Below are 25,426 nucleotides of genomic sequence, written 5' to 3' on the forward strand. Positions count from 1 at the left end.
AGTTGGTATCAGAGAGGCAGAGACAGAGCTAGCGAGACAGAGAAAGGGCGCGAGAGAGACAGGAGTGGTAAAGGGAGACTGGTTCTTTCAAAAATATTGTTTGTTATGAGAGTAAGCGAGACACATGAGAGGGCAATAAATATTCTTCAGTGTATAGACATCAAGGCTGCATATTTCTGGGTTAATTTTCCTCTCTCCCAGTTTTTCCGTTGCGTCCTTTTGGCAGTTTTGTATTTTCTTTGCACCACAAGTGATTCTGTAATACCAGCGCTAGGGGCTTGTGCGGAGTGATGGCACCCGAGGCGTCACGACAGCCCTGCCGCGGTCGCGGGCGGTCCCCGGTGTGCGGTGGCACGCTCGCCCAGGGACAGGACGGGGCTGGAGGCGAGAGCACGGGGGGAAAGGGGACGTCGGCTGTGCCCCGCGTCGCCTCGAGTGCTCCGTTTAGGGGATGGACAGACAATTGCAAGCAATTAAATTACCATAGTTTAATGAGTTACCACATATCAGCAGAGCCGTGGTAACTGGCTGTATGCCGACCCTGTTACATTTGTGGAATAAAACAGCTTAGCTTAAGCTTGCCTTCGCGGTAGTTGTAGCTATCAGAAGAGAAATGTTTTGTGGCTTTAGAGGGGCAGTTCTGGCTCACTTGTCTGGCTGAAGAGCAGCATCAAGACCACGCTCTGCCTGCGCTGGCCCAGGAGCTGCTGGCATCACACAGAGGCAGGAGCCCACACCAGAGGTAGCTAGGGAGCATCCTGGAGCCCAGGGTGGACCACGCTTCACTGCAGCTCTGCAAGAAGGTGTAAAGCAGTCCTCAGTGACATTCAGAGGTGACATTGAGCTGGGAGTGAGGACAGAGGCAGGGAAATAATCCACAGGAGCCAGGATGGGTAGAAATGTGAGCGAAGACAGCAAAATGGGACTGACAACAAGGGGGCAAATCATTCTGTGCTGCATGTCCAGCCAGGGAGAGGCATGCCTGTCCAAGGCACATATACACAGTCTGCTTTTGGAGGCAACCACAAAGACTGTGCCGTGTCCTGAGGCTGGGCAGTGGCACGGCCCTTTTGTGGGCTCAGGGGTTGTCCCTCAATGCAGGAAACTGGCAGTCGGGGTGGATGCAGTTGGGTGGGCTGCAAGTGGGCAGGTAGAAAAGAGGACACTAACCTTGCTCCATAACACAGGTCGATGAGGATTGAGCACACGCTTAAAATTAGCCATAGGTTAGGAGCTGGTTTTTTGGCTCCAGGACCAGAATTTGGAGGGCTGATTTACAAGAGAAGGGGTTAATCGGGCATAGCTGGCTTAAAGGCACCAAAGAGGGAGTTGGATGGTGGTGTGTTTGCAAGAAGGGCTGAAATACTAGAGTTAGAATAAAACCAGAAAAGCACAAGGGGGTTCTTAAATGACTGGTGGTCACTTGAGGGAAGCGAGAAGAGCTCTGGTGTTGGAAACATTTAATACAAGACTAGGCAGCACTGTAGGAGCCCTCAGGGAAACACTGTGCAGGGGCTGTTCTGTTTCTTTTTAGCACATCCAGTGTCCATCTTTGCAAGGTGCTAAGTCTATGAGCACATCTCTAGAAGTCAGTGCACACAGAGCTCTCCAGTCCTTTGGGTTTTTACTGTTCTCATATTATTTCTCTGTTTCCTCCTTATTTGCCAGAGTGCCTGGTCATCATGTGCAGAGCCACAGGCAGTGCTGGGATCCGTCCGAACCTGAGCCTGCGGTGCTGCCGCTGGCTGGGAAGCTCCCCGCTCCTCTGGCTCCAGAGGCATCCTCCCAAAACCACGGTGGTCCCGAACACGGTGGAAGGAGGGAACAGACAAAGGTATCTTTTGAGACTGGTTATGATTTTCTATCATAGATAATCCCCACCTAACCACAGAAGACACAATCTCTTCCCATTCCAAATGCCCTGTGACAGCTGGGACAGAACAGGTGCTCCAAACCCAACATCGTTCCATGGTTTTATCCTTTTTCGATTTACACAACCCCCAGGTTTTTCTGGTGTATGTGCAGACCCTACATACAGTCACCAGTTGTGCTGGCTGGCAGTAGGCCAGCTTTTCTCAGTCACTTTCCACAGACCTCGGAGGTCTCTCTGGGGTCTGTAGGCCACAGGTTGAAACACACCAATCTAGTCAGTTCAGCACACTCCTGACCCCATACTGGATGCACCAGAAAGCGTTTGTGTTTCTAGAAGCATTTTCAGTGGAGTTAGCAACATTACCTAGGCTACAAAAATAATGCTCCCTTCTCACCCATCTGCCTACCCCTCTCCAGGGAGATGCAGTGTAGATGTAGGCAAGAGAAGGAATGTTTTTGCTGGGAATAGCTGTCTTGGCAGAATGGCTTTTGTGAAATGGCTCCAAAATCACTGATTTTAAAAGAGAAAAAAATCTCAAATTGTGGTAGGAAAACTCACTGCGGAGGGAGAGGGTGGTTTAGAGGGGCTCTGCGTAGCACCTGAGTCTGTGGGCGGACCTTGAAGGCAATGCTGTGGTTTCTATTTGCTAAGCATCCGGCTTTGAAATCAGTGCATTGCCCTGCTTGCTGAACCCTGGCAGTCCGATCCCATCCCCCTCACCCCAGGGAAATCCCTGCCCTCATCAGATTCATTGTCCGCGTGCCCTCTCGGACGGCAAAAGCCAAATGGAGAAAGCAATTTCTTCCTCACAAGAATTACAAGCCTTGCTGAGAGCGCGGGAGACTGCACGGCGAGTGAGGGACTGCGGGAAGACCCTGAGCAGGGCACTGGAGGGCTGAGCCCCAGGGGTGGAGGCTGGAAGGTCCCTGCGGACCAAGTTCAGGAGGAGGTGAGAGGTGAAACCTCCACCAGGGCTTTCCTTGCTTGGCTCAGACCTCAGCTGGGAGAAAGCCTGTGGTGGTGGATGGAGAGCCGAGACCTTCGTGTTAAGGAGATAAAGGTAGCCGAGCTCTGGGTTAGGCACCATGCGATGGGTTTGGGGAGGCTATGGCCTGTGGCCAGGGTTGTCAGTCCTTGAAAACTCATCATATGCAGGCGCCTGGCTGGTTTTAAGAGCCTCCTTTCTAGCCGTCTTGGTTTGCCCCACCACCATTGAGCTGAAATGCCTGATATGGCTGCACAGCTGTCGGTGTTATCCTTAAGAAGGTCTATTCTGCTTCCCAAATGGAGATCAAATCCTGCTTTCAGCCCACCCCAAGAGAGAGAAGTGCAGGGAATATTACCGAATGCTCAGTCAATCTGTCTGGGGAAAATACTTAGCCACGGGGTGAATCACCTGGGCTTTACCAGACTGCTTGTCCAATAGCTATGCTAAACTGTAGCTTGTTTCTAGATCTGTTTCCTACCTGTGATTTCAGAGAGAAAAAAAAAAAAAAAAAAAAAAAAAGAGTTTCACCACCCCCTCTGTCTAACAGACCTTTTTCCCTTGCGCTGCAGGTCTCCCCTCACAGGTGAGTTAGGCAATTTAACACCAAGCTGAAATTTCCACCTGGGGAAGAGAAGTTTGCCCAAATTTCTATTCAGTTTCATTCAATGGAAGAATATTAGAAACTCCACTCTTTAGCACTTCATTAAACACTTTAGTTTAATAGCATCCTCCAGGGAATTCCAATCCGGACCACGTGAGCCAGGAGTAAACAGCTGCATCAATTAACCCCATAATCTCTAGGGTGCTATTAGAAGGTGAGATACCCTTAGAAAGTGCATATGCCTGCAATTAGGCTTAAAATACTTACGTGTCAATAGCTTTAGTTATTTGTGTTCTCTGCTATTGATCTTGCTTATGTTTTCCACATTAAACAGTCTTTCTTACTTCATCAATAAATTAAGTGCTGTTTAGATTTATTAACTTTTTCTATTGTACGGTGTAAACTCCTGAGCTCCTGACCCTGGCCCAGCCCCAACTCCACCTGAGATTTGAGGCTCTAGCCCTCTTTGGCGGCAGCTCCATCTCATTCTTGTTACAGCAGCAGGGTTAAGCAGCAGTGGAAGAGAGGTGCATGGCCTCTCATGTGTGGATTGGCTCTGTTGGTGTAGATCTAAGCAGGCAGAGGAGGCATTTGGGCTGGGTTTGCTTGATATGCCACTTCGTATGTTTGTTGTTTCCTGCTGAGGTCAGATTTAGAGGGGATCTTAGAGAGGACCAGCTTTTGACACCATAAACATAACAGAAAAGCAGGGATTGAATTTTTGCCACTGGATTAGGAAGGGTTATCAATCCTTTGGATACTACGTATGGGGAACAACAGTGCAGGGAGTATTTGCCTGTATTAGCGCAACCGGCTGGCTCCTATTGTAAGAAGTGCTCTTTGTTTCACCCTGGCTGCCCAGATCCCCGGGCACACTTTGTCGCACTCAGTCTGGACCATACTCGGACCACTTATTGCAGCCTGTCTTAAGCAAATGTGGCACCTGGGGTCACAAGAGACTCGGGTTTCTTCAGCAATAGCTGCAGGGAGATCTTTAAATCCTCTGAAATGACAACCAAGTGGGCAGGGAGTAGTTCTGCCAGGGGGTTACCTTCATCGGGAACTGAGAGGAAGAAGAGGGTGGGGTAGGATGAAGAGCTAGTCCTTTCTTTTTCCTCCTCATTTTTTCTGTGAGCTTCATTGCTGAGTCCAGCCTCTTCTATCAGATTATTTGCCCCCAAAATAGGTGTATAGACAAAAATGTGGGCACATTCACTTTTTTTGGCTGGAAGCTGTGGCTGGCGTTCCTGGGTGATCAGAAAAATGAGAAATGTTGGACATGTTTGCCTGCAGAGCTAGTTGTAAAAGGGGGCTAGAAGATGGGAAAAGTTTGATGATGGTTTCTTTTTTATATTCAGATTTTTAAATCCTAATTCTTATTCATATGTGAGTGAACCAGCACTGGGGTTCTGCTACAGGATAAATGCTGTTCTGAGAAAAATAGCAGCCCTTGCCCAAGAGATCTGGTGACGTTGTATAGTGAAAAGATCTACTGTTCTTTTCATTTTTAAAGTCCTTCAGGAATCTTTGCTTGTTTTCACGTGCTTCCCTTGAAGACCTGTTGGCTTTGTGTATGGAAATTGCACAAATATTCTCTTGTAAAATAATTCTGGAGGTAATTCGTAAAATTTTTTTCATCTGTCATGCTGGATTTCCTGTGCAGCATTTAACCAATGTTGTGGTGTTTCACCAGGAGCATGGGTGAAATTAGAAAAAAAGAAAACTTAGGGTATTTGAAAGAAAAATTTTTCAGATGGTTTGCGTTGTCTGGTTAGCTACTCCCCTACCTTGGCATCTTTAGGATCTTCCTGCCTGGTGTGTAACAGCGAATGCAAAATTTTATTTTTAACCAGGCTCTCCTAACCAAAAGAAGCCTAGAAGGCCCTTGTTGTTGCAGTTAAGCTATGTGCTACATTCCATAACTCATTAGCCCTTTAGTTTCTGGATTAATTCAATGTGCAAATAATGTCACAAATTGAATATTACCAGACTTCTACTGAGGATTAAGCGGCAGTAAAAGCATATCACTGTGTCTTCATTTTGCTTTGCACAACTGTGGTTTGTCCAGTGTAGCAAGTGGTTAGTTAACTATCAGATAGCTCTCTTTTTTCTTTCCCCGTACTGTTTTTTCATGTAATGGCTCAGCTATTAAAAACAAAAAACAACTACTGTGCATGCAGAAGTGAGGGCACATAGAATGAATCTCTCTTTGTTAGGACCACACAGTGTCCAAACCCTTTGTTAAAAGGTGAACTTGGCATGAGAATAGCCCCTTCAGTTCTGAAATTGCTCCTGCAAACTCTCCAGCAGCCAGCAGTTGACCACAGCCTGTGGCTAGCTAATAGGTTGTACCGTACTTGCTCTCAGTTAAACATTTCAGCTGTATTATTGCTCACTGCCTCTGTTTTTGCAATGTGTTTCATCACCTCTAATTCTTTGCAGATACAGTGGGATTGGGGGGATTGGTTAAAGCAGCCCAGGCCTCCCTGTTGTTGCTACCACGGTCCAAGGAGAGATTAAGCAGAAAAGCAGGTCTTGGAAGTGCTGCAGTGTCCCGTCATAGCCAAAGATCTCCATGGAGGCCCCAGAATCTGCCCTGCTGGGTTTAATTGTGGGTTTGGGACCCAAAGGCGGGCGCTCAAATGCCAACATGAATCCAGAGCTTTTAACTTCCGAGCTGTTGGTGGTGTCGATGTGGTGAGGATGGCTCCGTGCCACAGGAACTTTCAGGACATTGCTGAACAAAATGGGTGCAGCTTTCTTTTAATGCACTGAAGTGGAGGCAAATTTCAAACTAATAATGTAAAGCAGCAATAACCATTATAATTAATTTATATAAAAGACATTATAAAATTACATTTGATGCACTTAAATCCCATCCAGGAGCAGCGCTCGTTTTCCAGTTAAGCTATGGGCTGTGCTAAAGCAGATGGGGAGAGAGGTATTTCAATATTTCTTATAATTTTATATTCTTTCTAATATCTCTCATGCTAATTTCATTATGCAACACAGTCAGCACAGTGATGTAATTATTGAAAAGTAATTTTGCAATAAATGGATTTAAATGTGTTCAAGTCCATTGTAAATTCAATCTCTTGGTAAAGGTGGATTGAACAGGCAGGAAAAAGGGAGCACGGACATTGCTGGGTGAAAGCTGAGAAGTGCTGGGCATCCCATGTTGAGCATCTACTTACATAGACTTACGCCAACTAATAACATCCACTTCAGATGGAAACCGCTCACAGAGCCAGCCTCCCTCCCCTTAAATACCCAAAGCACCTGCCTGCAGAGGGCATTTCCAAGCTTCAAGGTGGGGGAAATTTAGGCTCAGTCACATCTACATGTTGGGGTCCTGCATCCTCTGAGTTGGAGCCTTGCCTTGTTGATGTCTGCAGGAGCCGATGGACAGACCACGCTTTGGTTGCTGAGCTCCAGCAGCAGGGCAGGGCCTTCTGAGCAAGCGACCACGGCCTGCTGGGTATCTGTGCCATTCTTAGCAAAGTGGGTCCTGTGTGGGTGTTTTAGTCTGGATTAAGGGCTCAGTTACTGGGCAGGGACGTGAAGATATTCTTATGCATAAGACATGGGAGACGTGATATCTATTCCTGGCTCTGTCAGAGACTTCCTGTGTGATACTGGGCAAGCGGTATATCATCTCTATGCTTCCATTTCCTCATCTGCACAATAGGGATAAAGAGTGCTTCCCCAGCTCATCGGTAAAATTAATGTAACATATGTAAAGTGCATGTATATCCCCAGATGAAAGGTGCCATTGTAATAATATTCAAATTATTATGGAAAACAGATAAAGCAACCAACCCCTGCTAAATGATCGTCTAGCTTTTCACGAGATTCATGAGATCCACGTACAATGCGATAAGAAAACCTCAGATGTCAAGTGGTTTAGAGTCAGACTCTGTTCACGAAACAGAGCTTGCTGTGCCTTTTAAGTGGAGGATGAGATAGTGAGGAATTTGGGACTTGGAAAGTTGTTACTGCTACCCCAGCTTATTAGATGCCACTGTTCATCTAGAGAGGAAATCAAAGAGGTAAAGCAGGGCATTTTCCTTTTTCTTGATCCTGGTGACTGCATACAAGTTTGGGATATCTCCACAAGGTCACATGCAGATGGAAGTGATGGAGGGGAGATGAATTTGCTTTGCAGGAATACCTATTCCATGAGGCTCATGTTAGACCTCCCTGAGGTAAAGGAAGGAACTCTGTTGTCACTTGTAGAGCATTAGCTGACACTGCAATGGGAGGATGTTTGTGTTTAAGTACCGAAATGATGATATCTCTTCTGTGAGGTCCTTTGTGCATCTCCCCGTTCTCTACGGGAATCGCTGCAGCTCTCAGCTGTGCCATGGCTACCCCCGTATCAGAAGATCTTTGGAGCCAAGGGTATGTTTGGACAGGAAAGAGACCCCTGCCATATAAACAGTAGCCATGTTCCTGACAACAGGGTTATATTTGAGCAAGGATGGTGGCAGGCTGAGATTCATGTGTTTTCTGTGTAAGCTGGAATGAATGTACCTCCTACAGTTTTATTCCATTGTGGAAGAGGTCCTGGTTTGGCCTCTGAAAGAGCCATGTTGGGAATTACATGGAACCTGAACTCACTGGAGATTTGACTCCGAAACCCATGTGCCGGTCTCTTCTGGCACCATTGTATAGTTGCCCAGCACCAAATGCTCAATTATAGACAAAATTGAATTTACAATTTGCTTTTGGGCAATGTGTAAATTGGCCCTTCATTGATTATTAATGAAGTGCTAATTGCTCTTTGCAACCAATTTTTATGCAAATGATATTAGTGCTATTTGCACAGTCCTGCAATTTACAGTTTTACATTTGCAATGGCCTGGTGAAAAGATGCAAAAAGATGACAGCTTGTCCTAAAAGAAAACAAAAAGGTGTGGGGGGGCAATCGCAAAACTTGCAAAACTTGGAGTAGCAAAATAACACAATTAGGAAGGAGAAAACATTAAAAACCCGAACAAACAAACCCTCTCTCTTTATTGATTGTTACAGATTCAGCGTTGACAGGGGTTGTTCTGAATGTAACAGGATCCCATGGCAGATGGAAACCAGACTCCAGGCATTTGCAGTGTTTTTCACTGAGGAGGTCAGTATATGAATTTGCCTGTGAAAACATTGATGTTAGGCTGCCAGCATTACCCATTCAAGAACGGGGTGCTTTTCTCAGTGACAAATGATGCAGTGTTAGTTTGCAAATCAAGTGTGGGCAGCTGCTGAACTGTTTTGGCACAGAGCTCCTCTCTGAAATAACACCTTCTCCCAGTGCACAAGGCTAGGAGCTAAATGCATAAGATCGTCTGCATGAGGTTTTTGTAAATCCACAGTGCTCCTGCCCTCCTTTGGCACATCACTGGGCAAGGCTGCTGCTCCTTCACACCTTCCTACCTTTTCTTCTGTATCGCGGTAGCACCTTGTAGACGGTGCCAGGAGTTATATTTTGGCTGAGGAGCTCTACATGAGAAGGCTGCACTCCTGGAAGACGGGGAGCATTATGAATCTCACTTTGCAGGCAGGAAATGAGTTTCCAGTAGGGGTTTGTTTGCAAGTTGCAGATCCAATTTCCTTGGAGGATCTGGGTTTTGCTACTTGGTCTGAGGCTTCTCAGGAAGCCTTTGGTGGAATAAAAAATCAGCCCGAGCCCCAAGCTATTCCCTAATCACTTCCCCTCTATGAGACTCCAAGAAAGGCCTGCTTTTCAGTTGTTCAGAGGAACAGAGTAGCCTCATCTGCTGTGGGGTGACTGTTGCTGGTGGAACAAGGCATGCTAGATCCCCAAAAGACATTGTTTTTTAATTTGGGGAGAGGCAGGCTGTGGTCATTAAGACTTGAGGAAGCAACAGGTAGCCCCTGTGCGATGGGATAATAAGAAACAGAGCTCATATGAGTGCTTCTGTGGGCTGCATTAGTCAGGCAAGTTGAAAATAAATTCACTGTGGGGGGCCTCAAGAGAGGAACAGTGAAGGTGAGAGTCAGCTTAAACCTGTCCATGCCAGGGAGAACAAGATAGCAGGAGAATTTATTGTTGATCCACAGCCACTACCATCTTTATTCAATTTTATTATTCATTTTAGTGCTCATATGTTGGAGCAGAAAGATACCAATTTTACTTGCAGCTCCTGTGTTCATACATCCAGGGATCCTGTTTATTCTTTGGTCACAGCAGCACACTGGGAGCTAATGCTGAGGTGCTTGTTCACAGCAGTTCCTGGTCCCTCCAGAGCTGTTCCTTTTCCAGATGTATCCCTCCGTTCTTTAGAGATTCACTGCAATCTTCCTTCCGACATGCACGACCTTACCCTTGGCCATATTAATGCCTTTTGCTGAAATGGGCCTAGGTAACCAGGTGATCCAGATTGTACTTGTTTCCATTCTGTTTTTCTGTCATGCCCAACTTTACCAGCAGTCGTTTGACGTTTTCTTCCAGAGCCTTGATGAGAACATCATGTCTTACTGGGCCTTTTGCCGTTCTCGTGTTCAGCTTTCAGAGGAGGAGGAAGTGAGCAGATTGCTGTCCAAATGTGTTATCCCCATCCAGACCCGGACAAGGGCATGAGCAAAGCTCTAGGCCATACCTCTGTTTCACGGCAGAGCTGCCAACTGAGGCAGGCGAAGGTCTCTTCGATACCCCGGTACAGTCTGTGGCTGCAGCTCCTGTGCCTTTCCCGTGGCGATGCCTGGGCACACGCTGGGCTCCCCACCGTTTCCTCAGGCAGCAGCACAGGAATTTTGCTACAGCTGCAGGGATCGCTGTAGGCTGGCTTGCTCTTGCTGGGAGCACGGGAAGATTTCCTCTTGCTTTGATTACAGTGTGAGTTGTTTTCTCAGTAGGACATAGCTTCTGCTTGTTCCTGATGTGGCTACCGATGCTGCGCAAAATGCAGGTCCTCCCATCCCAACATTACCATAAATCAGAGTGCTGGTGGCTACAAAATACAGAAGTACGCTTAGGAAAGGCAAGCGAGAGGGAGTCGCGACCTGTCTCCCCAGAAGGGCTGCTGGAAAACTGCAGCTACTTCGTGGCGGAGCAGGGAAGCGAGTGTGAGGAAGAGGGGGCTGTCCCGCTGCTCCTTCCCTGCAAAAGGCAGAGGAGTACCGTGTGCCAGGGAAGCTGCACGGTGCAGGGCAGGGAGGTACAAAGGAAATGCTGGAGAAAGGCGGCTGTGCTCTCCCCGAGGAGCAGCTGGTGCTGCTGTAAGGCCTCGCACAGACGCAGCGTGGCAGTCTTTCCAAGTGCACTGCGCGTCCGCTCCCCGCGCCCGTGGGAGCCTGTCCCCATGCCTGACCTCGGTCCCTGGCCTCACCACCTGCCCCTTCTGATGCCTCCGTAACCGCCAGTGCCGGGGCGCAGGGATGGTGATCATCCCAGGGCCCTGGGCCTTCCCTCCCCGGGTGGGAGCACCCCACTGCTTCAGACCCTGGCGTCTGCGCCGAGCAGCTTGTGGTCTCCACGCGGGCGCTGGGCACCCCGTCGGAGCATTGCATCCCAGCCCCGCATCGCCCGCCAGCACGCCCGCCTCCGGCTGCACTGAGCGTCGTTGCTGTAGCCCAAAGTCAGAGCTTCGCTGGTGATCCTCGGCTGGGAAACCTGCAGACGCCTAGGCAATCCCAGGGGCTCAGCCAGAGGAAAGTTTTCAGAGTATATTTTACAGCACGCAGCTGCTTGGAGTGCGTATCAGGGCCTCCCTGTTACATAGGTGTGTGCAGATATAAACCATAAATGCTTTATAGACAGATCAGCCAGGAAATAGTTTGCAGAAAGGTAAATCTTCATTTTTTAGTTTTGGAAGAACTGTTTGGGCATATCTTGGAGGTATGTCGGTTTGCCTTGTTTTGGGGGGGATAAAATGTGCCTTTTCAGGGCAGATGTGACCGTCACGTGGATGAGGACCAGCTGTGAGGGCTGAGGGTGCAGGAGGTGGAAGCACACCCAAACTGCCCAGAGGGGCAAAAGCCACCCAGCCACCTCCCTCAGGAAGGCCTCTCCTGGCTCCTGGGATAAAAATCTACATCGTTCCCAGGGGGAAGAGCTTTCTTAGTGTAGCAAAAACCCGAAGAGTTGGGCCCACAATGGCTAGCGATGTCGGACAAGTCTCCTCATGCTTTAAGGTGGGTGCGTCAGGCAATTTCTGTGCACCTCCCCATGACCAGTGCTCTGGGTGCTAATGGCCATGTGTGCGGCCCTGCCAGGGCCCAGACAAGAGGCTAACCATCACAGCACACAGAGACGCTCAGCCAGCAGAGCTGTTCCTAGCTTTAAGACCTTTTGCTTTCTCAGGTGTTGACAAAGTGCACTAGTGATTAAAGGAAGAGCTTTTTTGTGACCAGAATGAACCTGGGAAACTCACTGCTGTGTAGTGCTATAACACGACCTGAAACCAAGAACTTGCAAAGCTTGAAAAATAGTTCAGCATTTAAACAGATAACAGGACCCACTTAACGTTGGCTTGAATTAAAACACCCTGGATTTGAGCCTTAGGCCATCTATGGTTTAAGGACTATAGGATGGTCTAAGGACCTTCATATGGTCCTAAGGTCTATGGTCTAAGGACCAGCAGGATGGGATGAGGATGGAGCTTGTTACAGGTGGTGGGGACCTGCACTGTCTGGGGATGGGTTCCCTTTTTCCCCTGGTATGTCTGGGGCTGGAAACGTGGAGGTGTAGCGGACGGTATGTCCCAAGGGGACTCGCGGTGCTGCACACAGCCCCCGCGGACACCACCCACGCCGTGGTGGCAGAGGGGCAGGCGGAGGGGAGCGATGTGGTGGCTGGCCTCGCTGCGGGGCGGCCGGGCAGAGCCGTGCGTGACAGTGCCGCGCTGGCGGGCTGTTTGTCATCGGCTTTACTAGCACCGCTGCGGGCGTGAATCGCAGGGGGACCAACCTCAGGGGGCCCCAGGCCCGGGGGGCTGCTCGGCTGACGTCAGCAGCGCGGCGCAGCTACCGGCTGTCCCCTGTCCTCCAGGCTTCGGGGTTCCCTGCGCCCATGCCGGCCCCATCCCTCTCGCCCCTCGCTCCCACGCGGGCCCCACGGGCCTGGGAGCTCCCTGCAAGGCTGACGTCAGCACCGCTCTCCCTGTGCCCCAGCAAGAGGGTTGGAGCTTTGATTTAAATAATTGTTGCCAGGGTTTCAGTGGCGACTCATTAGTCTCCAAGACAGGCGTCCCTTGTTAGCAGAGGGACTATCGGGGATGGTCCCCTCCCCTGTGTTGCTAAGGCACCTAAACCAGAGGGACTTTTTGCACCTCCTCCTGCTCCTTCCTCTCGCCTTTTGTTTTGCAAAACATTTGCACTGGGTTTCCAGCGCCCGTCCTTGCGTCGGGGCTGGGCGGACACGGGGGACACGTGTGTGCTGTGCGTGCCAGGAATCGGCCCTGGCTTTGCTGCAGGGCGGCAGCCTGGCCTTGCTCTTTGCTCTTTGTTTTTTGCTCTTTGCTGGAGGGGGAGAGGGTTGCTTTATTCACTGCCCTGTGATAGTTGCCCTATTTCGGCAGGGATGAGGAAGAGCGGAGGAAGGCCTGGCACTGTCCATCGTTTCCATTCTCACCTGCACCAGCTGGGCTCGGCTCTGGCCAGGGACAGGCGGGGGTCTCAGCAGTTGGCCGCAGGGCAAAGCAGAGCTGGAGCCCATGTGCTCACCAAGGGTCTCCCTGTTTTGCAGCACGCTGGGGTCTTCACCAGCCTCCTGTCATGCCTAAGCCAGGCTGAGAGAGAAAGCTCCGCTCAGCTCTTTTGCTGGGGCGCAGAGTGTGTTGTGGGCCAGTCCATGGCTTTTTGTCACCAGGATGTCGTCTGTTGTCTGAATCTTCAGGTACAGGCATGGCAGATCAATGTCTGGGCTTTCCTGAGCCAGATTGGAAACCTCAATGAGGGACAATATCGGGACGGTGAGAAAGGAGGGGGATAAACTCACTTTGGCAATTTTAGCTTTTAAATTCCCTCAAGGCTCAAAAGATGCTTTAATCTTCAGGATTTTCTTCTGTCTTCCTTCCAGCATCTAGTCTGGAAGGATCTTCTACCAATGAAATAATAACAAAGTTGTGCTTCCTCCTATTCCTTGGCAGTGGCTTGCTGCCATCAACAGTGGCAGCTTTCCCTAGCCTGATTCTCCGCTTCCAAGGGAAGGGCCGCCAAAGAGGAGGCCGCGTTTCCCAGGGAGATGCGGCAGGTTTTGCTGCATTCAGGTTTGAGTTGCTAGTTCATCCCTTCGCTGTGCCGAGCGGTCCCTACCGCACACCCACCCCTTCTCATCCCCGGGCAGGGTGCTTCTGCACGCTTTGCCAGCATCAGTGATGCCACGAATTTTGGGGCTCCCTCCTCAGGGTGGTGGGACACTTTGGGCAAGGCCTCCCACTTGCTGAGCCCAGTGCTGTGACATCAGTGAGTGCTGCATTAGCACCAACCAGTCTTGTACTTGCTGCCTTTGGATCCAGGGGTCCTTTGTGTTGATAGACAGTCTCTATGGTCTCCCGTGAGCTTTGCAATCAGCTGCTGGTTCACCTGACTTCTGCCCAGTATTGCCAGTATCACCCTACTGGTGCCCAGTGCACTCTGCTCCCAGTCGTGTTGGTCAAGGGATTGAGTGTGGCTTTCCCCTCCAGTTCTCTCTTCCCTTGGCCATCTCAGCTTCTGGCTCCTGCCCAGTGTCCCCTGGGCCTTGTGTCTCCTCAGCCTGGTCCAAGCTGCCCCCAGCTAGGTTCAGGTGCGTTGCAACCTCCTGTGCACGTAAATAGGAACCGCCTTGAGGCATGGCCACCGTCTTGTCATCAGACCCAACATGGTGCTTGCTCCCTTTGCTTTTCATCCCAAGAAGGACAAGGGAGCTGGCATTAACCCCTGCACCTTCAGACATTGCTGTGCTGGCTGTGCTGTCGGTGGAGCCCCATCATGTGCATGGGCAGATTTGTTCAATTCATCCTTAGAGTCTCCAAAAAGTCCAAGGGAGGCTCAGAAGGTGGAGGAGAAAACCCCTTTTGTGCCCCATACAAGAACGCTTCCCTGTGTGTGCTCCTGGGTTTTGATGTCTGCAATAAGGCCCTTCCTCCCTATGGGAAACAGAACCAAAGAAAGAAACTGTGGGCCTTGTGTTCTGGTACCAGTCTTCATGGAAACTCATTTTAAATCCCCCAAATTTGAGGAATATGTATTTTAAATATGATGCTATAAAAATGTAATAAATGTTTAATTTTATTTTTATTAAATACTAAATTGATGATGGCTGACACTTTAATAAAGTGTCAAAGTGAGTGTTCCTACATTCTAATTACTTATTCTAACAAGGAGGCAGCCTCGTCAGGAGCCGTGCGCGCTGGCGTGCGCAAGCGAGGGGCGCTCCTGTTAAGTAACACCTATTAAACTATCATTTGCACCTAGAGGCATCTCATTAATATCTCAACTGGTGCGACTGCACTGCCAGTGCCTACCTGACCTGGGGTGTTGACAGAAGAAGTGGCTGCAGGAGGCCTTTCCTCACTCCACGCTCCCCTGTACAAATAATTCCTATAAAATTAATAATGACTATTCCACTTAATTGATTTCCTAATAAATGAATATTCTTCCAGGCCCCCGTTAAATGCATCCAAAAGATGCAGGAGGTGTGCTGCACCACAGTCTGCAGAAAGTTTTGTTCCTGTTCTTTCTCCCCGCCCTGCTTCCTTCATCTCTCCAAGCCTCTTTTCCATCCTATCCATATCTCTTGTTTCTCCCTCCTCATCAGTCCCATCCTTCTCCTTCTGGCCCAGTCTTCTCTTTTCTGCAATACTGCCCCTTCTGACTCTCCCGTTTGACTCCCTGGCACTTCTCCACCTCTGCCTGTATCTATCCTTTTGGCTACCTCCATTATTAATTTTCCTCCTGGATCTTCTCCTTCTTTCTTCCCTTCCCCTCCCATCTTTTTTTAACCTTTCTGCCATCTTCTATTTTGCTCTTCATCTCACCAGTAACACTTATTTTTCTCGGGTTTCCTTTCAGGCCCTACAACCATTGTCTTAGAGGAATTTCCTCACTAGCATGAGATCCTTGTTGGATGAGGACTTCGCAGTGCACCTTCAGGGCTGTCCAGTCACGGGGGAGTTATGTCCTCTGCCAGTGTGGAGATTGTCATCCCTGAAAAAACTCATGGGACATTCAAGGCTCCTTGTAGCAGTCCTCTCGTCCCACCCTCCCCTTGGCTGATGAGATAGCTGTATAAGAAGATGGCCTTGTGCTTGAGACAGAGTCTATGTGGTCACCACTTGGATATCAGATCATTATGACAGAGGTAATGAGACTCTGCACGGGACACTTTGGAGCCTGAGGTTTTTTGTTGAACTGCAGGGCTGTCTTTAATCCCCTTTCCTCTACTCTTCACAGTCAAAACACTGCTTTTTTGCTGTTATTCCGTGCAGCTGCACTGCTGGCATTGGAGTTTGGTTGTTGGTTGTTGGATTTTTTTTTTTTTGACATTCCTTTAATACATACAAAAATACCCACTAAAAAATTCCATTCTATTTTTATTTCATTCCAATTAGAAAAACAAACTAGAAACTACACTTAATATTAAAAACACCAACTCGAGATTCAAAGCAAGCCACTTAAAAATAAATAAATACATAATGGAAAAAAATATCATTAAATAACACATGAATAACAAGTAATGGGATTTTAATCTTCTTGCTAGGAGAGGCTACTTCTTCATCACTAAAGGTGACTCACAAACAGCATCACTCTGGGAAAGTTAGAAGTGATAATTTGATAAGACTCAAGGATCGTGTGGGACTCAAAAAGGGATAAAACAACCTTGCGTGAGGCTCTCTCTCCTCTGTCTCCTAGCGATGAATGAAGCTGGAAAACCTGGTCAATTCAGAGCTGACAAAAAGTAAAACATGATCATGTCTCTGTGAAATACTCAGGTAGCCTGGAATTCACTGCCCCTGGATGTCATCAAGGCTGAGAGCTGAGCAGAGTTCAAAAGGAGGTTCGACGTTTGTATGGATAACTTTATTCAGAATTGTAGGAATCTTTTTTAAAAAAAAAAAAAAAAAAGAACAAATCAACAATGCCCTCTGAAGAGGTCTGAGAGCATCTTTGGTGCCTGCACCAGCACTTGGCTGACCCTGAACTATCAGAAGTTAGGAAGAAAACTTCCTGCAATGGTAAGTTACTCCCAAAATGGTGTTTCTTGTGCCAGTCTGAGTCCTCCAGGGCTGGGTGTTGGTCAAGAAAGAGCTGTGTGCCGGCTGAACCTCCAGGGAACTGGACATTTGAACAGGGTGCCGTTGGGAATGACGCCTTAGGGGAGCATGGAAGGGACATGGCGGGGTGGTAGCAGAGGTGCTCTGTCTCTAGCATTCCTCTAGCAGAGGAAAAGCCAGAGGAGAAGAAGGGACAATCTGAAAGAAGATACAGAGGGAGAAGGAAGAAGGATTTCCCTATGTAGAGGCTATTAGTGGGAGGCCAAATGCTAGTAGATGAGGACCTCACACTGAAATACCATGGCAGTTACTTGAGGAAAATCTTTTGCAACATCTTGAAAAAGCAGAAAAATGTGTTCTTTTGGCTGGAGTAAATTTATGGCTTGAAACTGGGGTGGCGAGTGAGCTATAAAAAAACCCCAGAGTGATGGCAAATGTGAGCTATGAATAAGAGATTCAGGAAATGGATTGAAAAAAAATTTTATGTAAGCAAAAGAGGGGTGTGCAGAGCCCTTACAGGACTGATCAGATTATGTGCATTGAATGTTTTTCACAAGTAGGTGACAACCAAAGGCTGTGGAAACTCAAAGAGCGCATACATGCTGGTGTGTTTTCTTAGAGTGCAGAAGGGAAGGAAACATGTGGCAGGGCCAGGGATTTCATTACTGAACAACAGGCCTAGTTCTGCCCTTCCCATCTTGCAGCTAGTCATTGTCAGGCAGATAATTTAAGGCAGAGTTTGGCCTTTCTTCCATATTTCACCTACTCCCTTGATTTTAATTGATCCCATTGTGTGCATTAAAATCATTTCGTCAGCTCGTGGTGCCTGGTCAGAGGATGATGAGCACTGTTCCTCTAGCAGAGGGGAGAGGGAAAGGGAGTGTGGTTTGTGCACACGGTTTGGGATATAGAGAGGGCCATGAACTGATGTGTTGAACATGGGGACTTCTTGTAATACATCTACGGTTGCTGTACCCACCTTGGCTGACCCTTCCTTTCCCTTCGCCATCGTTGCTGCCAGGATGGCAGGTCTCCCTGGCCCACCCGCTACCGAGCAGGCAGGCGTCCCTGGGGCTGGGCGCGGGGCTGGCAGCGGTCCCGCTGCGGTGCGTGGGGCGAAGCGGGCGCCGGGTGCCGCAGCCCGGTGTGAGCCCCGCTCGCGCTCGGGGCAGCCACAGCCCCTCTGCAGCACCCGTGGGGCGAGCGGGTCGGAGGTACAGCTGCCCGGCTTCAGATCAGTGTTTGTTTTTGAGGCTGAAAGGAAGCTTGTGATCCCAAAGCCCTTCTGTATTTAGTCAGAGATCTCTTACTCACTTGCAGAGGAAACCCATGTCAGCCTCTCCCCTTTGTCTCTCCTGAGCTATTGCTTTGAATCTGAAAGGATTGGGTGCAGATTTCAAGGGATGTTCAGACAAAGGCTGTTTGAACAGCACTTGTGTAAATAATCCATGAAAAACTCTTTGAATAACCTCAATGAAATTTTCTCTGAATTTGCTATTCTTTTTCTCCAGCAGCAGAAAGAAGTGGAAGTAGGGAAAGGGAGGAGAGTCAGAGGAAGGGAGGGAGAAAGCAGGAGGAAGGGGCTGGAGAAGGACCGGCACTTTTTTCTCTCTGCCAACTTCTCTGAATGCCAAGAAGTAGCTTGGCTTAAAAAAAAATCTCTTTGTTATTTTCACAGCTTTAGGAATAATCTCATACGGGACCTCCATGTCCTCAAACTTCTCCATACATTAAATGTAAGGGAACACCCTTGTATTTAACACAGCAAGGGTAATGCCGAGCCAGTTAATTATTAGCTGTATGGTTTAATGTTCACTTGCTGTACATATGTACGAAACAATTCCCTTTTAGCATGTCGTTTAGTTTGCATTAAAATGGAGATAATTGTTTTGATGCCAAATGGCCCCGTCCCCCCCCCCATTCCTCTTCATGCAGTTTGTACAAATTACATCCCTAAACAAGAGGTACAAAAAGTCCTTTGATTTGGTTTCTTTTGAAGATATCTAAATTGAATCCTGCTCTGTGGCTGGGGACACCTCAGACTAGGGTGGGTGAAGCAGGTTTTGTCCTGGCCCGTGCAGGGATTAGCGTGATGTGAGCTGCCTCCCCTGGCTCCGGCTTTTGCGGGTGCTGGGTGTCAGGGCAAGGGCCTCTCCCCTCCCTGGTGGGAGACTGGGGCTGGGGAGGCTCAGCCCACGTGGGGAAGCATTTTCGGGGCTCTAGCGTTTTTGGGAGCTCGTTCTGTGGATGTCCAGAAGATGGAGCAGTGTTTCTGTGGCCTCTGCCGCCGGTGCCCCTAACGAGCCAGTCTGTCTGAACTCGGAATGAATTTTGTTCCCTTTTCATCACTCTCTGATGTCCAGCTGCTCCTGTCAACACCTTCTTATAGCATGTAATTCATCGCTCAGACTGACAGCTGGGGCCATGGGCCTGGGACCAGCTTCTCCTGCCATCGGCTGCACCCAGAGAGGGTCCCTGGCCTAAACAAGGGGTTTCCCTCGTCCTCCCTCCCCTGCACCTGAGGCTAATGAACTCTCCAAAGGATTCTCCCGAAACAAAACCGGGAGCAGCCCGGCTCTTTCTTTCTCCCTCTCTCCCAGGGCAGACTCTGGCAGGGGACTGCGACGGGTCTTCTGCGGGCGTCTCTCTTCCACGCTTGGCCCGGGGCAGCGATGAGAAGCCTGGAGGCAGGGGCAGGACCAGCTCCCGCAGAGCAGCGCTGTGAAACAGCCTCCTTAGTAGAAGCGGGGCTGGGGGAGGCGGGTGAGAACAGCACGGGGTAGGGGCTGCGGGGAAGGGCGGCTGTCTGAGGCCGCGTGGGGAGGTCCCCTCAGGAGGTGTTGCTGCGTGGGCTTCTTATTCCCGTTTTTAGACTTCTTTTGACTGTAGGCCAAAGAAGGAGCAACCTTTTCTCCAGATTTCTGGCCTCTCACCCCAAAAACAGACAGCAGCCATCGCCCCATGCCACCCCCAAGACTCATTTAACGGGTTGGTAATGCCACCACACACAAGAACAGGCAGCTCCCAGACAGCAGATCCCCTCATGCTTCTGGTTCCTTTGGTATCAGTCCCCCAGCCCAGATTCCCTCTTCCCTTCAGTTCCCTTTGGTCTACCAGCCAATTTCTAATAATTATCCTTTAACTCAGCACTTCTGCCTTCAGTTGTCCTCCTGCACCTTCCTGCCTTCCCATAATTTATTCCATATTTCACCCATTTCTTGTCCTCATTTATAATTCTTCTTTATTTTATTACTTTGCATAATTTCCTTTTAGGATTTGTCATAAAATAAATTCTGCCACCTCTGTCTTCTCGTTTCTGCTCTCAAGTGTAAATGTGCGCTCTGCTGCAGTTATTCCTGGCATCTGCCAAGCCCTTTTGCTGTACCTACTCCAGTCTTGGAGGATTTGGAGAGTCATTGGAAGGGGCCCGGGTTTCAGAAGGACCGTTCCAGGTGAATCAACACCCTGGGTGAAGTCTGGACTGAAGATACTGACAATATCTTCAGGGCTAACCTCTGGCCAGATATTTTGCTATGACAAAATTTTGGCATGTGCAGAACCAAGGCCTTGCCCAAATCTGAGTTAAAAATGCCAATGACTATGTGAATGAGGAAGCTGAGGACAAAGTCTGCTTACATACTTATGTGGTCCAACATGGCAATATTGATGTCTTTCCCATTCTCTCACTGTCCAGTGTGCCCTGGAAGACAGGAAAGCACATGGGGAAACTGAGGCACAGGGCTTGAATCCAGATTCTCCAAGGTGTTTAGATGCTTGGCTGTCTTTAAAATCTATGGGAATTAGGCATCAGGTGTTTTTGACAATCTAAACTGGAGTACATGTTCAGGGTCACATAGGACACTTGTAGAAAGGTGGTACAGAAAATTGAATGCAATTTTTCTGCAATTCAGCCCAGAACTGTAATCTTTTAGCTGAAAGGTGGATCAGCATGAGGGAGAGCAGAAGACTCAGAGGAGCTGCTGTACCTCTCAGTGCACACTGTCTCCAATGCAAAAAAAAAAAAAAAAAAAGATTCATTGGGAGCTGGACTCCAAACACTGTTGTCTGCCAGTAAGTCTCCTGGAGGAGAAGGCAGGCCTATCGCATCCATTCAGTAGCCTGGGGAGCAGGAACATCCATTTCCCTCTGTGCAGTGGAAATTTCCTTAGCAACTTTTATCCAGAGCTGAGGGTTTAGTAAAGCTATAGGAATCCTGGTTAAGAAATGCTCCTTGCTGCCCAGACATATGGAGCTGCCAGAACATGAAGTCAAGAAGAGGATTTCGTACTCTCAGAAATTCCTTTGCAGGAGAACATCCAAGAAGGAATCGCTCTAGGAAAGGCAATGGAGTCCTAATGCGGAGATAAAATTTGGAGGGAGAGAAAGTTGCATTCAGCAAGGTAAAAAAACCCTCTAATTCAAACTGTGGTAATATGGTCCCTTCCTTGAAAACACCTTTTTCCCTGCAGACATGAAAAGGTCCCATTACAGCCTACACTTGGAGCAAAGCCTCACGCTCTTCCCAGAGGTGGCTTTGCGGAAAACAGAGTCTGTGGTTCATTGCGTTTTTCAGTGAAAGCAGCAAATAGAATCAAATAGAATCAAAACTCTGTGCCCAGAGTTTGCAGTAGTTTCTCAAGCTGCAGACATCTTACCTGGTTTTGATTTCCGTTGCAAATTTCAAATTACATCATGGTCTGCTAAGGTCATGGACCCTCTTAGAGATCATTTAGAATGAAGCCCGGCCAAAAGATGGCTTTGTTTGTGAGAACCACGTGGTCTCATTTGACATTCCTTACATTTGTAAGATTCACTTAAATTTGAAGCTCAAAGTAAAATTTGTGAGAACAAAATCTCAGATGGATCCAAACAGAAAGTGTTCTCCCGGTTCCTTGTGCTGGAAGAAAACCATTGGCCTCATCTTACTAAAGCGTTTTGTTTTGGTTTGTTTTTTTTTCTAATATGGTGAAATCCCTGTGTGGTTTGGGTTTGCAGGAAGGATTTTCCCTTCATGCGCTGCCACAACAATTGAGATCAGCTGAGGCACTCAAGTGAACGGATCCTGGATGTAATTGTCTGAGGGCTGGTGGCCAGGTTTTTTCAGAAGAGGGTCCGATTGGCTGGGTTTCAGTTCCACCTCTGCCTTGACGGAGCCTGTCTCTTTTAATCATCAGAGTTCAATGCACGGCTTTTGCTTGGCACAAGTTGGAATTTCATTTGTTTTTGGAGGAAGATTGCTGCTTTTGTTATTTTAGGTCTTTTTTTTCCTGTTGTATAAACTGGGACAAGCCAATCCCATTGGCTCCAAGGAGCTTACATCCAGGATAAGTCTGGTCTACTATTGAGTTTGTTGTTTTGGTTTTAAATCTTTAAAACATCATTCTTGTGTCTTGTTTCTGTAATGAGACACATTTTATGAACTAAGAGCAAAATGAATGTGCCTTTTTCCCAAACTCAGAGCAGTCAACACAAACTCAGTGCCATAAACTGAGTTCCTGAGTAAACTGAGTTTTGAATATATTCAAATGAAAGTGAATGTTGCATTATTACATCCTTGCAAAACTCCAGTTAATTTATGGTGGTGTAAAATCCATTTTTTTAATGACTGTGACACTGCCAAAATCTTTGCAGATGCAGAAACAGCTTCACAGGAGAATTTCAATCTAACATCAACAGGAGATTTGGAAGATGAATTGTGCAAGAATCACCTTCCTCCAAAGATGCTGCTTTGTTTTGCTTTTTAGCATTTGATTTGGCTCTAATATTGTCTGTTTTATGATGTTTTAATTATTGTTGTTTATTTATTATAATCATATTTTAATTGTTTGTGTAGTGCCTTGAGTGCCTCGGCAGGGGGGGCACATTATAAATTAAATTATTATTAAAAAGTTATTATTATGTGTACCTACTCCAAACTGAGCTAGAGCAGGCAACACACTCAATTGCCTGGAATTAATTTCCTCCTTTTCTTTTCCTTTGTTTTCCTCTCTGCTCAGGAGCATAGTTCAAAGGGTTGGAGAGAGAGAACGATGTTTCACTGCCTCCTCTCGGGTCTCAGCAAGGCAAGGGGTGCTCTGCCCTTAGCTCCCTTGGGAGCAGGATGCTGCCTCCCTTCGGTCCTTGGGACGAAGTTAGGGAAATGGTATGCTATATGTGCTAGGCAGTGATTTGAGTTATTTTTTAATGCCTTTCTGCGTTGCCCCAACTTGCTTCTAGAGGAGAGGTTGCTGGAAGAGTCTGGTTGATGCAATATAATGGGATTTGCTAATGAGGCTAATTATTCAGTGGATATTGTAAGGGAGGTTGTGATCTGTGCTTGCCTGTGGTGTGCTTGGAGGGAAGGAAAGGGGCAGCACTTCTGGTGACCAGACGAGGACGGCAAGGGCAATGCTCTAGGCCCTGTCCTAGTCCCACTTCTCGCATCCCAACCTTGCCAGTTTGCTGTAGACCTGACCGTGCCCACGAGCAGGGGTTCCCAGCAGCCTGAAGACATACAGCTCGGGAGTCCACAGCTCTGAAGTCACAGCAAAGGATTCAGCTGTCAGATCCCATGGATAATATGGCTTCTCCACTTCTGCTTTGACATCTTTGGGGTTTCCAGGTGCAAAAGACAGTCACAAGCAGACATCTCAAAGATTCCCTTCAATTTCTTTTCATTTATTTCCCTGCAGGTTTTGTCAGACCCCTCTGCCTCAAAACAGTCTAGGTGTTGGTGTTTGCAGCGTGAGCACAGATAACCATCCCCTGGGACAACCCATTTCTGTGGGACTGGGATCCAGCTCTTCAGATCGAAGGTCACTGAGTGCTGAGACCAACTGGTCTGATCCAGGCTGTTCCCTCTGCATGGCAGAGAAGGATTTTCCCCCTGCTCAAGCCCTCCTCACCACTTGCTTAGAGGGCTCAGGTATGGATTATGTTGGTTCTCCAGGGATAGTCATGTTTCTGCCCTTCACAGGCGTGCTGCAGGGATGTCAGAGCTTGTGAGGCACTCAGATATTATGGTGATGGGAGCCACATGAGTACCAGTGATAGATGAGTGATAATGCAATGGTTCCTGTTTCATTAGCCTTCCGATTAATAAAGAGTATGAAGAGACAGATGTCATATGAGCATCTCTGCATTTAGGAGCTAGTGACAAACTTCACACCTACAGCTCTCCCAACAGCATGGTATTTCATCCCACGATACCCCCTTAAAATGTTTATTATACCTAGTCTTATAGGTACTATAAGATCTCACTATTTACCTATGTGCTTCATTTTGGATAGATAATAGAAAAATTATCTAGAAGGACAGCAATTTATTCCTACCATTTAGGAACAGAGCAGTGACTAGCTTACTGCAGTCTGTGAACCCCTGAAAGAAGTTTTTCAGTGGAGGCACAGACCCCTTCACAATTCACATATGTAGATTGCTGAAAGAACTTGCTTTTTTTCCTGGCCTTCTACAGACCTGAGTTCACAACCCACAAGAGTCTGGAGGCCACAGTTTGGAAACCACAGGGATGGGATAAGGAAATGGGTTTGGTGTCTCTGTAGAACTCCTGATGCTTCAATAAACCCTCAGGGTTTCACCCACCACTCACTTAATGGTGGCACAGGACTGGGTCAGCAAAAATAGCAGTCATGAAACACCCTGTGGTAACTTGCAGTTCCTGTGGAGATTCGGGGTCAGTCCTAAGATCTCTCTTCTGTCTCCTTTATTCTTTCTGTTTACCAGGAGCCACATGGCCGGGCACCTTCTCCCTCCCCGACGCGCATACATTTATCTGTCCTGCTTCGGGAACTGCTGTTCAGTCTGTGCCTTTTCCTTCTTCCCCTCTGGCACGACCCTCTGGGGAGCGTGGGGCTGGGGCTCAGCTGCTGCCCTTCTCCATATGTATTCCCTCTTCTTCGGGACCTTTCTGCCTGTGGTTGATTGGAGCGGAGCTGCAATTCCCCACACCATCCTGTTCTCCTGCAAAGCCCTCTTAATCCTTCACCGAGGGGCTGTTTAGTCCTGTCTGCCTGGTTTGCAATCTCTGCGACTGAAGGGGCCTAATTTGGTGTCATGTACAGAGTGGCCCAGGAGACGGGGCATGACTCCGGAGGTTTGGGTTCTGCTTCTGATATTATGCTCACGGAAAGGGTGAGCGCAGATGAGTCACTTCCCTTCCCGGCCTCTCAGATCCCTGCCGTAGAGGGGAGGTGGCAGTCCCAACCCCTTGCAGCACATGCTGAGACCTTAGAAGCCACGCACTGTATCGGCAGCAACGGTGTTCTTCCCACCTCTACAGCATCTGCTGGTGGGGAGCCTCCGGTGGGACCTGTCTCCAGGTGCGCTCCTCTCAGCCTTGCCTCGCACTATTGCAGGCTGCTAGTGTGGTGGCTGCAGTTAGAAGAGGCTGGAAGAAGTTAAAAATGAGCACTGTTATTCTCTGCTTTCCTCCTCCCCCACATCCAAATTTAGGGTTTAACTTTTGTTCATTCATGATCATGACCAAATTGATGTTGTTTCAGCATAAGGTCTTGAAGTGAGCTCCTCTGACTTGCCAGGGTTGTAATAGGGCAAATAACTCTGTACTCGGTTAACATTTGCTTTAGACTCTCTGCAGCACATATTGTCCTATGCATGAGGTATTTATCATCTCCCTCAGTAGGTAAAGCTTTGTTGTGTCTAAGGAGAGCATTTGCGTGTGTTTGGCTCTTTGACACGATAAATATTCCTTTCCCTTCCCTCTGCACCTAATCTTGCCATCACTTGTGCTTGTGCAGAGC

General features: G+C 48.2%; 1 long non-coding RNA gene across 2 annotated transcripts in view; it reads left to right on the plus strand.

Moving 5' to 3' along the window:
* LOC112992884 (uncharacterized) overlaps window positions 1-25,426 on the plus strand; it is a 55,366-nt gene that overhangs the window by 19,953 nt on the left and 9,987 nt on the right. For both annotated transcript variants that reach the window (XR_010391580.1, XR_010391581.1), the window contains exons 4-8: window positions 1,669-1,834; window positions 8,494-8,587; window positions 15,469-15,757; window positions 16,157-16,631; window positions 23,342-23,574. This is a non-coding gene — a long non-coding RNA (uncharacterized LOC112992884). The remainder of the gene's footprint in view (window positions 1-1,668; window positions 1,835-8,493; window positions 8,588-15,468; window positions 15,758-16,156; window positions 16,632-23,341; window positions 23,575-25,426) is intronic.

The sequence above is a fragment of the Dromaius novaehollandiae genome, chromosome 14 (genome assembly GCF_036370855.1).
Source record: "Dromaius novaehollandiae isolate bDroNov1 chromosome 14, bDroNov1.hap1, whole genome shotgun sequence".
Lineage (NCBI taxonomy): Eukaryota > Metazoa > Chordata > Aves > Casuariiformes > Dromaiidae > Dromaius > Dromaius novaehollandiae.